Source organism: Saccostrea cucullata, unplaced genomic scaffold (assembly GCF_032062105.1).
Source record: "Saccostrea cucullata isolate Sc308-1 unplaced genomic scaffold, CSIRO_AGI_Scuc_v1 ctg10070, whole genome shotgun sequence".
Classification (NCBI taxonomy): domain Eukaryota; kingdom Metazoa; phylum Mollusca; class Bivalvia; order Ostreida; family Ostreidae; genus Saccostrea; species Saccostrea cuccullata.
In genome coordinates, this window is record NW_026933243.1 from 32,241 (window position 1) to 44,724 (window position 12,484).

At 32.9% G+C, this 12,484-nt stretch overlaps 2 long non-coding RNA genes across 2 annotated transcripts; one reads left to right on the forward strand and one right to left on the reverse strand.

The window, feature by feature from the left end:
- Positions 1 to 240: 240 nt before the first annotated feature.
- Positions 241 to 3,498, forward strand: LOC134237767 (uncharacterized). Its single transcript, XR_009985875.1, has 6 exons — positions 241 to 271; positions 2,038 to 2,175; positions 2,320 to 2,439; positions 2,698 to 2,776; positions 3,234 to 3,317; positions 3,418 to 3,498. It is a non-coding gene; the product is annotated as an uncharacterized LOC134237767 (long non-coding RNA).
- A 6,234-nt stretch (positions 3,499 to 9,732) lies between these two features.
- LOC134237768 (uncharacterized) lies at positions 9,733 to 11,168 on the reverse strand. The gene is made up of 3 exons (XR_009985876.1): positions 11,001 to 11,168; positions 10,480 to 10,530; positions 9,733 to 10,102 (listed from the first exon to the last, which is right to left on the reverse strand). It is a non-coding gene; the product is annotated as an uncharacterized LOC134237768 (long non-coding RNA).
- Positions 11,169 to 12,484: the final 1,316 nt, after the last annotated feature.

The following is a 12,484-nucleotide window of genomic DNA, read 5'->3' on the forward strand; positions in this document are numbered from 1 at the left end:
TTATTTACAAGAATGTAGATGATCATTTCTTGTAGACGCTCGCATAAAAAAGAAGGATGTCTACTCCGTTACTCTGCACCCTCATCCCACACTGTTCAAATCTTCACAAAATATTTTACTTTTTTAAAGCTAAATTTATGATCAGGTAAAAACAAAAATGTATTATGTTTTCATTTGGTTTATTCCGGACCGGTTTTGGTTTATATCGGATGAAAGTGTACGTCACATTTGACGTCACTGTTGCAGCAGAAGTCTTGGGTGTTGGAAAAAGGTAAGTGCTCTCAGATATTTTTTGAAGACTTTTGGCCTAGTTCATGGTGTTAAAATCATTTCATTACGGTTAAAGAGAAGTGAATAAACTTTGTGCATAGCGCAGCATTCCTATCCACAAGTACAGATCTAATGCAGTTCATAAAAGCCGAACCTGGTCTGCTGGTGATCAAATAAAAAAATTGGATTTGTTTATGATAAATGAAAAACCATACGGATCCAGCATTACCAATTTTTCATATAAATTTGTTTTTCTTTTGTCAATAGTTATTCTTACATATTATATACTCGATTCTCATTATATCGCGGGTTTCATTGTATCGCGGTATATTGAAAAAAATTGGATACATAGCCTATATCCCTTTTGTTGATGGACAATCTGTTTGTTTCTTAATGTTTACGGAACGACTTTACTTTACCGGTCCCCAGAAAAACGCGCTAAAATGTAGTGTCGCCGAAGGCGACTTCAGTATATATGAGATCGCGTGAGCGATCGAAAAAAAATTTAAATACGAGGTTTTTTGGCCTTTTGACCCCAAAATTGAATTCTACGGTTAAAAGTTTAGTTTAAAACTTTGTTTTTAAACAAAGTTTTTAACCTCGTTCTCTGAAAAAAATTAATAAATAGTTGTTTATTCATGGAAAAAATCGACAAAGAATAATTCTGAACGAAGCGCGTGCGGCGCATGCTTAATGTCATTTCTTTCGGACTTAGCCAATCTTCCATGTAAACAAACGAAGGAAATGCCTATGAATCTGAATTATGATCTTGGAAAAATTACAGAAACAACTGAATTTTTTAACTAAAAGAACGATTCACTAACCCTAATCCATCGTATGGTATGCAAGGACTAAGACGTTCAGACGAAATCTCCCGGGCAGATGCTAAACTAACCCTAATCAGTCGAATAATGTGCGAGGACTAACCCTAATTTCTCGGATGGACGCGAGACTAACCCTAATCAGTCGAATACTAGTGAAGGACTAACCCTAATCTCTCAGGTGGGTGCAAGACTAACCCTAATCAGTCGAATAGTAGTGTGTAGATTAAACCCATTTCAGTTGAGTGACGTAGTTGTTACGTCATAGTCCAATGAGCGCGAGGATCTTGCGGATCTGGGGACCGGTAAAGTAAAGTCTACCCATGTTTACTTTTTTGATGATTAAGAAATATGGAACATCTGTTTGAAAAAAAAAATATTCATATAAAACGTAATTTTACAGATTTCCAGTCCCGATTTATGATATTTAGACCATTAAATTTATAACCTAATAAAAATTTTAATAAAGTTCATCTTTTAAAAGTGTTTAGATTGTACAATTGTTTATTTTTCATGTAGACTTACATCAAAATTCAAAAATAAAAACTGACGTTCATGTCAACTAGAAGCATCCATGTTTTCCCATACCGCGATACAATGAGACTCTCCAATTTAGGAGGTAAATTAGACTTCTTGTTTTAAAACTAAACCACAAATTAAACGATGCAAGCTTGGAAAATAATTTGACACTAAAAAGTTAGGTCATAGTCAGCATTATAAATAATATTTGATAAAAGTTAAATCAAAAATTTGAAATTATACTTTTTATGCAAAAGAATTAAGGACTGAGATATATTGAGACACCAGTATATATACACGATCTCGATATGAAAGTGAAAGTAGAACTGTAGAAACTTTGTGTAGCAGTTGAAGTAAAATGTTATGTTCAGATCGTTATCCATACGGTTCTTTTAACAATTTAATGAAAACTTTTTGTTTTTATTAGGCATATGTACTAAGCAACTTAAGTTCAGCGTCCCAGAGTCGTTTTTATTCAAAGAACCCATTGCCGATTTTATTGAGTGACGATGGAAGTTATTGACCCAATGCCGATTTTATTGGCGATTGCGTGATGACAAATCAGGTACATACAATAATAATCATAGTGTTTACCAGTAATGAGTATTCAAGGAATGAATATTTCCTGAGAAAATTCTTTTTTCACTTGTATCTAAATTCATGATTAAATGGCTTTTTAAAATATATCCAACTCTTTTTTTTTTTACAGAACAATGTTCCAGCACATTTTTAAAAACCTGTAAGATATGAAGAGAATTTTCTGGCCCTAAAACAACGCAATATCTACATGTAAATGGGGATAAATTTTCATCTAAAGCAGACATACAAGGTACTACTTTATGTGTTCATGATTTACAAGTGTCAAAAGAACAATAAGAAAAAAAATGTGTGTATTCAATTTTATGAAATTAAAAAAATACTGAAAAAACTGAATTAAAAAACTCCAACAAGTATCAGTTAATTCATTGATTATTTATACATCAATTAACATTTTAATTCTTTTTATCAACACTAGAGAAACTAGTCTCTGTTGTAGTTATATATGCACATAATAAACTGTGTGAATTATTATTTGATATTTTTAAAGGTGTAATATACAGCCTGCCTTTTTCATAGTGAATACATTGAAGAACAGACACCATGACCCCAAGCTTGCTTCAAAATAGGTAAGGAAATAGTCTGTAATCAACTTAATTTTTTTTAATTTTTTCCCCAAGAAAGTTTTAGGATTATAATGTATTCAAAATGTCTGGGGTTTTTTATGCTTGTCTGTTTGTTTGTAGTATTTATTTTTTGGTCAAGGGTTATACATTTGTATCTCAATCATTGTGAATTATGCCTATAGCATGTTTTGCAATCTGCATTTACTATTTAAACATTCGAAATTCAATTGTCAAAATTTTGAAAAAGTTATTGCTATTGCTTAAAAGCTCACCTGAGCCTAAGACTAGAATGGGCTTTTTGGATTGAAGTCTGTCCCTTGTCTGTCGTTATTCTTGTCATCGTTAACTTTTCACAATTTCATCTGTTATATAGTTTCAAATCACATTACATATACCTTAATTACTTGCAGTGCTTTTTTGTATATCCAAGAGCTCAATCAGCAGAATCTTTACATTGTAGGCTCCACCCCTGCCTTAACATGAGAAGTTTTCAAATCGTTTGACCATTATCGAAGGGGCTGATGAAATTTCTTAAGTGCTCAAGGTAATTACTTTTTGTAGTAACATATTTTAGTCAATAATACATGTAATTATCATGACATTGGAACTTCTTGATTATTTAATAATTTTCTTCATCATTTCAGAAGCAATGCAGTCACTGTCGGGGAAACGAAGCCAGAATTGTGTAAAAATTTGAAAAATAAATGCAGGATTAATGCTTACAATTTTGTTCTTTTAATTTCTTATTGTTTGCTTAAGGCATTTAAGGCCAAGTTTAATATTTGGTTCACATTGCAATCCAAGGAAATACCAATTATTAATAGGAAAATGTAAGGAAAGAAATAAAATTAACATGTGCTCAACATATGATCAACATATGAACATAAACGTATGTTCATCATATGATCATACAAAACATATGAATAACATATGTTAAACATATAATCAACATATGTTTAGAAACATATGTTGAACATACGTTGCTCGTTTTTTATGGCGAACATATGTTTCGGAACATATGTTAAACGTATGTTCAACGTATGTTGAACATACGTTGCAATTTTACCTGTGTAGGGCTCACGGCGGGATTCAGGGGATGCTTACTCCTCCTAGGCACCTGATCTCACCTTTGGAATATTCTGGGTCCGTGCAATATGCCCGCTTTACAGAATTGTAACGTTTATATTTTTCGGAGATCGATCACTATACATTATCTCACATCTTTGTTGTTACGTTTTCTAATTCTTTTCAAAGGGTACTTCATGATGATTCAGCCCCTGTCCCCATTCAATTAAAATGTTTCGTCCGTTAGAGAAATCTTCCATTTTTGTAATCAAGTAATAAAAAGTCAAACTTTTTAAAACAAAAAGGAAATTGTTATATTTACTTCTCATGAGACATCCTATTACGTTATCGCAATCTTCATTGGAACAATAACACCTGTTCTGACATCTTCTACCATATGCTGGGTAAAAGCAGGAAATATTGCAGTTCATACCAAAGTATCCTACTGGACATTCTGTCAAAATTGGAAAAATAATTTTGTTAAATGTAGAATATTTTTTCGAAAATATACCTTGGTATTAAATAAAGATAATACAACCCTTAAATATCAAAATCTACATAAGTTAAAATACTATTTTAATGACGATGTAAAGTCCATAAAACGCTGAAAAGATTTTTTGGGTAGCACTTACGAGAAGAGTATGTTTGTTACAATATCTCTGAAAGTTTCTTGTTGCAAACTATATGCGATATATAGAATTTCATTATAGTATTTGTTTTCCTTCAGATGATAATTGCAGCCATTACTACAAACTTAGGGCATTCTTAGTGACAATGGCAACATTTTTCTATGAATTGAAAAAAACATTACTTGTATATCATGTATTTTTAAAATTGAACAGTAATCTAGGGAAGAGCAGTGCTTTAATTTATTGTTTAGAATCTTTTTATTACTGAGTTTAATCACTCTTATTTTAAAAAAATATTCCTCGTATATAAAATGACAAATTTGCATTAAGCAAAATATCTTTATAGAGCTAGCACAAAGGAAAAGTTTATATAAATACAATACATTTTATCGGGGTTTTTTTTTTTTTTTTGGTCATCAAAATTGAAAAATTTTGGCATTATCTACTCTGTGTGAAAAAATAGCATTTGTGATAATCATGAAATTTGATAATTGTTATACCTACCCACACAATCTGTACCTATTGCCTGAAAATAAGGGCAGCATGTTTGTGTACCATCTGATCTGCAATGTACAACTTATTCATCTTGAATTCTTTGCACTATCTACTTTGAGCTAAGTATGATAGGGAAGACCTTAATTTTTTGTGAGAATGGATAAAATGTTTCAGAAATTTATTAAAGAATCGTAAAAAATAACTTGAAGGTAATATGCGAATCAATTATCATTCGCTTGGTTTTTTTTAAAATAAATTTGGGGTGATAAATGAATAAAGGAGATTAAATGAACAATACGTTAGGGTTTTACCAGAGGTTTGTAACATCTTTGTTAAACTCATGAGTATATAAAGTATTGAAAAAAACTTGAAGCTAGGTTTTGAATCTGCGTTTGAATCACAGCACTTTTTGAGGAAACAATTATTCAGGTACTTGAAGTTGATATTAAAAAGATGCTGAAATTCTTCATTGGCAACAAGAATGTAGTTTTCGGAGCAAAATTTTAAACAGAAACATCTACATGAAAAGAAACTAGAGGTACTGTGAGCAATGAGCTCACTAAATGATACCCCCGCCTCCCATATAAATATAATGGCAGTGTCCATGTTTTGCTCTGGAAAATCCATAATATATGTCAGATCAAACAGTAAAATAAGAGGTGCACAATGGCAATATGTAATAAAGATTCTGTGAAAGTTTCATTAAATTTCCTTCAGTGGTATGAGAGGAGTTGCGGATAAGAGATGGGTACCCCAAAGCGTAACAGACGGACGGACGGACGTACAGACGGACGGACGGAAATACCGATTACTATATACCCTCCTACTTTTCAAGCGGGGGGTATAATTAAAGCGAATGGTTGGGTATTCATTATTCAATAAGGATATAAAGGTTCCTTTTTCAAAAATTTGGAAATGGTGCTACGGATATTCTATGAATGTTAAGTCGATGACTCTTATATCCGTTTGAGCAAGTGTGTATAGCCCTGGGGATATTATCAATTCTGCTGAAACAATGTACGCATTTTGAATGTTGCTTACTTTTTTATCTTATACGTGATTATGAAAACGAACAATATTAACATGCTCCCGCTTATACAGCGCACCAATGAGGAAATCAACTATGAATTGTTTACTGAATTAAATTTTATAATTTGCATAAAATATAACATTTGTTTTAAAAATATGAGCGATTGTATATTTGAAATCAATCAGCAATTTGATTTAACTACAGCTGCATGATAACTTTTAAGGTTTATAAACTATAACAAAAAGAGCAGTTGGTTTAGCACAAAAAGTTCTTGTACTCAAAGTAACAGCGATTCTGATAAATATATTTTGTTTACTTTTAACTGTAATCTTACTTTGGAGGTCCACATATTTTTTCACATATTCCCCAGAAGAAAAATACAGAAAATCCAAATAAAAACAATATTATTTTTGATATTTCCATGGCTTCACTTCTCTTTGTTCTGATCAACAGGAAGTTTAATTTATAACAATTGTTTGCATTTTTGTCAATGTTTTTATCATAATACCAACATTGAAAGTATATCAGATTTAGCACATGTACTGAAGAGGTATGAATTTGAAACGGAAATTGGTTTTTGTATTTAGTTTCGTATAAAACGTTAGTCATATGTTTTTGTTTAATTTGTTTTAACACTAAAATATATAAATTCTAAGATAATTTATGTAGTTTGATACTGCCGAAGTACTGAGACTTCACTGAGATAATACACGCTGTATTATAGGAAACTCAGGATACATGTACCTCTCTGGTGACAGAGTTGTAAAACCTTGTCTGTTTATACTTTTTAACATCGTTAAAAGACCTGAAGACACACAATTGCAGGGAATAGACTTTAAAGGTTAATAACATTAGCTAAAATGTAAGATCTGTATAAGGCAGTAGTTTAATAAAGAGAGAGGTGGCATACCACAGAAGTGGGGGCAGTGGCAGGAAGCAACAGTACTTGTAGAGTGGCAGGACTAGTGAAATTCATCGCGGGAGACACCCGTTGACCACAGTTTGTGGTTATGCAATCAGGAGAAACCCCATTGTTTTATTGTATTATATTTCTATATATGTTATTTGGTCAATAAATATCTCAGTTAACAGTTTAACGAACCTGAGTGTAACGGCTCGGTGATACAAACCATATCAACACACACCCAGCTCGGCACCGTTGCACGTTTCATTATTTGGTGACAGCGGTGGGATTTTGTTGAACATGGATTCATATAAGAAAGTGTCAGAAACCATAGGCGGATAGAGAAGATGAGAACGCCAGCCAGCAATGATGGTGAGACAAATGCAGTAAGCCAAGACTCTGGATATGCGACATGCAGTACTGATAATCTACCGCCCGGTATGTTAGGAGATGTGTCATTTGACGAGTACGGCGCACTATGACACGCCTAAACCACAGAGGCTGTCAATAGGGACAGAGTATGCCAAGGCAGATCTAGACCATATAATCAAGATAGCCACGTATGATGGAACCAGTTCCTGGCTTGACTACAACTCACATAATGAGGCTTGCGCTGTTGTAAACGGCTTCACAGAGGATAAGAAGGGTATTTACTTCGCTATATCACTGCGAGGCCAAGCACAGTCAGTGCTAGGTGACTTGCCAAGGTATACTGGTCAGTACTACAACACACTTCTTAGATCCCTAGATATCCTATTCTAACCAAAGAGATCTGTACAGTTACAACAACGAAGACAAAGAGCATCTGAGTCAATACCAAAGGTAGGTCAGGCCATTAGACGAAAAACCACTCTGGTCTATGCATCAGCACCTGGTGAGGTGCAAGAGACTTTGGCAAAAGATGCCATTCATTGATGCCTTGGTAGATTCAGAGATGAGAATCCGGAACAAACAACCTCGTCCTCAAAACCTGAATGAAGCCATCCAGCTAGCCGTTGAACTCGAGGCTTATAATCGAGCAGACAGCAGAAACCTAGAAGAAGGATGTGGAGATAACGAACAATACTAGTATTCAATCTCAAAGTCCATAAAACAATACAAAATAGGAGAAGAGCAAACACGGACTTCCGAAACATCAGAGGTGGGAACAAGCAGCTGTCAATGATATCAAAAGAAAAGGAACATTTATACTAGTATAGGCAACAGAACTCTCATTTGGTGAGGTTGACCAAAACAGTCTTGAGACATGGATAAAGTCCATGGAGGCTAACATAAATAGATTAACCAACGAGATCCAAAAGCTGAAGCTGAATCGGTCAGTCAGTAAAACCTATGACAGACAAGCAAGAGGCAAACCATTGCGTTGTTATGAATGTAACAAGGAAGGCCACATAAAACGCTATTGACCCAAGCTGTAGAGACGATCCTGTGAAAGTGAACACAAGTATTCAAAAGAGAAAGGGGATTAAGCAGGCTAGTACGAAGTAAACAGACATCACAGAAAGTCTGTCCTAGTGGATCAATAGGAGTTGGATCTTGCCTAAGTGAAGTGAAGCAGGCATGTACATAGACATCTCTGTGCAAAGTGTCCAAGCTAAATTCCTGGTTGACATAGGAACAACACTGACATTGTTGTCCTCAACAGCGCACGAGAAAATTACAGAATGCATCTGACCAAAGCTGCAACAAGATATCAACAAAGAAAGATATTTTTTTCAACACACTTTTTAACAAATTTTAGAACTTTTGTTGTTTTATGTTCCTTACTAATTTTGTAAGTCCAGTCTATAAAGTTTTTTTCTTATTGCATCAGTCCATGGTTTTTCTAATATCACCTTGTGTTTACGTCAACAGTGAAGAAAGATACGGAGAGCGGTACCAGAGCCCAGAAAAAAATATATCAATGTTTATTTATTGATTCTTGCCACTCATCAAAATAAAAACCGATGCACAGAATTATGTATCTTAGTATAGTCTACTTGTGTGCCAAGTTATATTGAAATCCGACCAAAACTATAGGAGGAGTAGCATTTTGAAAAATTGTTTACAGACAGACGGACAGCTAGACAGACGGACAGACGATGGACACATTACTATTGCACAAGCTCTTCTGGTCTCTGACCAGTAGAGCTAAAAATTACAAATTTAGTGAAATTAGATTCTTTGATTCACTCGTCAATGGATCACTGTATAATGTTCAGCAATTTATGAAGCAGACATGAAAGAAACCATATGTGGATTGGGGTGTTACCGTGTACCCCTCAATAATTAAATCCAATGGATATAATATATACACATCACACGATACAATAATCTTATCTATACAGTTGTTTTGTCCCCCCAATTATTAATATGAACTTTGTTTTTGCTTGTCAAAACATTATGTTTCAGTTGATCCCCCCTTCCTTCATCACCCTGAAATTTCTTCAACAGACCTGGCATCTAGATCTAGAGCTCAATTTTAAAATGTGGGTAAATCACATTCATATATAGCACATGACATCCCAAGGATCAAGTGCTAAAGAGAGTCAAGTATTCTTAACTGAAAACAATTTTAGTAATTAGTAATTACATACATGTACAAATTTATTATTTATCATGATTATTACATGTATTTTTAAAAGCAAATGTTTTTTTCTTTCCTTTTTTAATAGTAGCTCTTATTGTAACAACTTTGAAAAAAACATGCATTTGATTTTTCTGAGTATACATGCAAATATATGCATATGCAAATAGATTGTATATAAAAAAGTAAGTACTCTAGGTATTTACATTGTACATGTATTTCAAATAGAGGTAATATAACATGTATAATGTGTTCAAGAAACATGTCAGTCTGCAAACACCTTGGTCAAATTGGTAAAATTAAAATATCCATGGCAAATTTAAATCCTTACTATTTAGTTGAAGCTAATCAGTATTTGTGTAAATAAGTGTACTTTATCTTTCAACAAAAATATGTACATGAGCGGTAATTTAAAGTTCATAAAAAAACGTCCTAGCAAATTCAAAAGGACAATGTAAAGCCCTCTCTCTTTCAGTTTCTATCAGAAAATAGACTGTATGTGATTTCCCTACATTTATTCAAGATGAGATAAAATCCATGCGTGGATATCGTGGCTTTTGATTATTGTTATCCCATACGAGTCCAACAGCTACATGTAGGGCTGCCGCAGTCTGGATTTGAATTGAGGATTCTTCAAAATCTGTAATGAGAAGATTATACATTTCAAAGGAGTAGGACCATTATTCTTCAGAGTTTAGTATCTATGATTTTATCAGAAAGAAATATGTTATAACAGAAATAGCACAGAGACTATCATTTATGATAATTATAATTTTGTAAAATGATTATAATATAAATGCATTTTGAATCTACAAATGGTTTCAAATCATTGCAAATAGCCTTAATTGATTTATTAAACAGTTTCAAAAACTGCTGCACATTTCACACATTTCTCAACCTCTTTCTCAAGAAGAGTCATTCAATCATTCAACATAACTGCATTTCAAAGCAAAAGTTGCAATAAAGCAAAACAACTTGATCTCCTTTAAATTTGAAATATGAAGAGATAAAACTTACTTGAGGCATATTACTGCTTATATTTCCATGCAGTGTTGAAAGAGCACTCTTCTGAAAAAATAGATAGATACATGTAATCATGTATAATTACAAGAATTTGATAATTTCCTAATGAAATATCTTTGATAATTTTTAAACTCATTGCTGTTAAGTAAGATTCATATATTGTAAATATTCATTTCTTTAAACTAAGTATTTACAAAATAAAAATTGGCTTTGCAAATTTGAGGAAGATCTTAGCATATTACGAATTATTCATGCTTGTAATTTGGTGGTATTATGTCAAAATGCTACTATATTTATCTACTTTTTGATCCAATTTCATGGGCTTTTTATAACAGATGGAACAAAAAATACATCATTTTTATTTTCAAACCTTTAAATTCCTATTTTTTGATTTGAATATATGTATTTATTCAGGGATTTACTTTAATTTCAAAACTAATTTGTTTGTTTAAAATTCAAATAACAAAGTTTGAAAGCACAATGGCATGTACCTGCTACTTACTTCATGTACTTACTTCGGCCTGTCGTTCTGTGAGGAACATAGGCCATCAACGACAGTCCTCCAACGTCTTACGAACTCGATTCGGAGCTGCTTTAGCTGCATCCTGTCATGTCACATCCTGTGTCTTTAACTCTGACTCCGAGTCAAGCCTCCAGGTGTTTCTAGGACATCCTCTCTTCTACAATAATGTTAAATTGTGTAAAATTGCACATTTATGCTTCATATGCATGCACCATGGATATTTTTTCTGGTGTAACTATACATGAATCAATATTAAAATCCTTTTGGTTTCCTTTTATTTCTTTTTTTTATTTATTTTATTTCTCCTTGTTTAATTGACTGAACATGAATTTGAGGATAGTCATATCTTATTTTATGCATGTAAAATATTTGTTATATTTATGAACTGTGTATTTTAAAATAAAATATATATAGATATCACTCAATTTTAAAATTTTGTGCAAATAGTTATAGCAATATTCTTAATTATAATAAAAGTATTCAAAATTGCAGTGATGAAAAAAAATATTTTCATGGGGAAAAATACTTTTTCCAAGGTGTCTTTATATCTTTCATATTTCTTGACCCCCTTGTACATGTATATATTTGCAAGAGTTTCTGTATAAACAATGTCAATACTGTACTGTGAATGACTTAGTAACTAGTAAAGTAAGTGAAGGTGTAATGAATCAATGACACTTAATTTATACATATAATATACAAAATATAATTTATTTATATTATATTCATTAAATATAATGTTCAACGTGGATATTGTTCATTAGAATTCATCTTATACCGATGCATTATATTTTTTCGATATCTCACCCCCCTTTGGCCGATTTCAAAGCTCTATAAAAAATTGAAATTTTGTCTCAGACCTTCGGAAAAATATTGCTTAGCATCCAAATCATCACCACCTAAGACCACTAAAATTCCAGTACTGAAATATGCCGCATATAGTCAGGGCAATGCAAAACATGACCGACCTCCAAAGTACAGGAAGCGTTTTCGTCGGCCACGTGATTCTGACAACCTTGAGTAAATATGCAACTTACGTCATTAAAGTGTAAATCAAAGATAAAATACTTGTTTATGGTCAAAAAATATTACCTTGGGATCTCTTCTGCACACCTAGGTACACTGTTACGACGCAGGTAAATTATACGCGGCGATTATATTCGCTGCATCGTCAGCTGCGGAGCTCGATTCGACCATTGTTTATTATGACGTCAGCCCCCAATGTTTGCCCCCAGTCCAAGATGGCGGCCAATAACCTTGATAGGGTCTATTGTATATATTATGTTGTTGAGATTATGTTTTCGATTATGTTTTAGTTAGGAGAGAACTAATATAGGCCTTTGGTCTGCTGTTCAATTATGAATAAAATACTTTTTAAACTATGTTTTCGATCAAAATTTGTGAAGAAGGATTTTGATTAACTTTGACTGGTTTAATTACTACTACATTAAGTTATATTGACAAACCTACATAAAC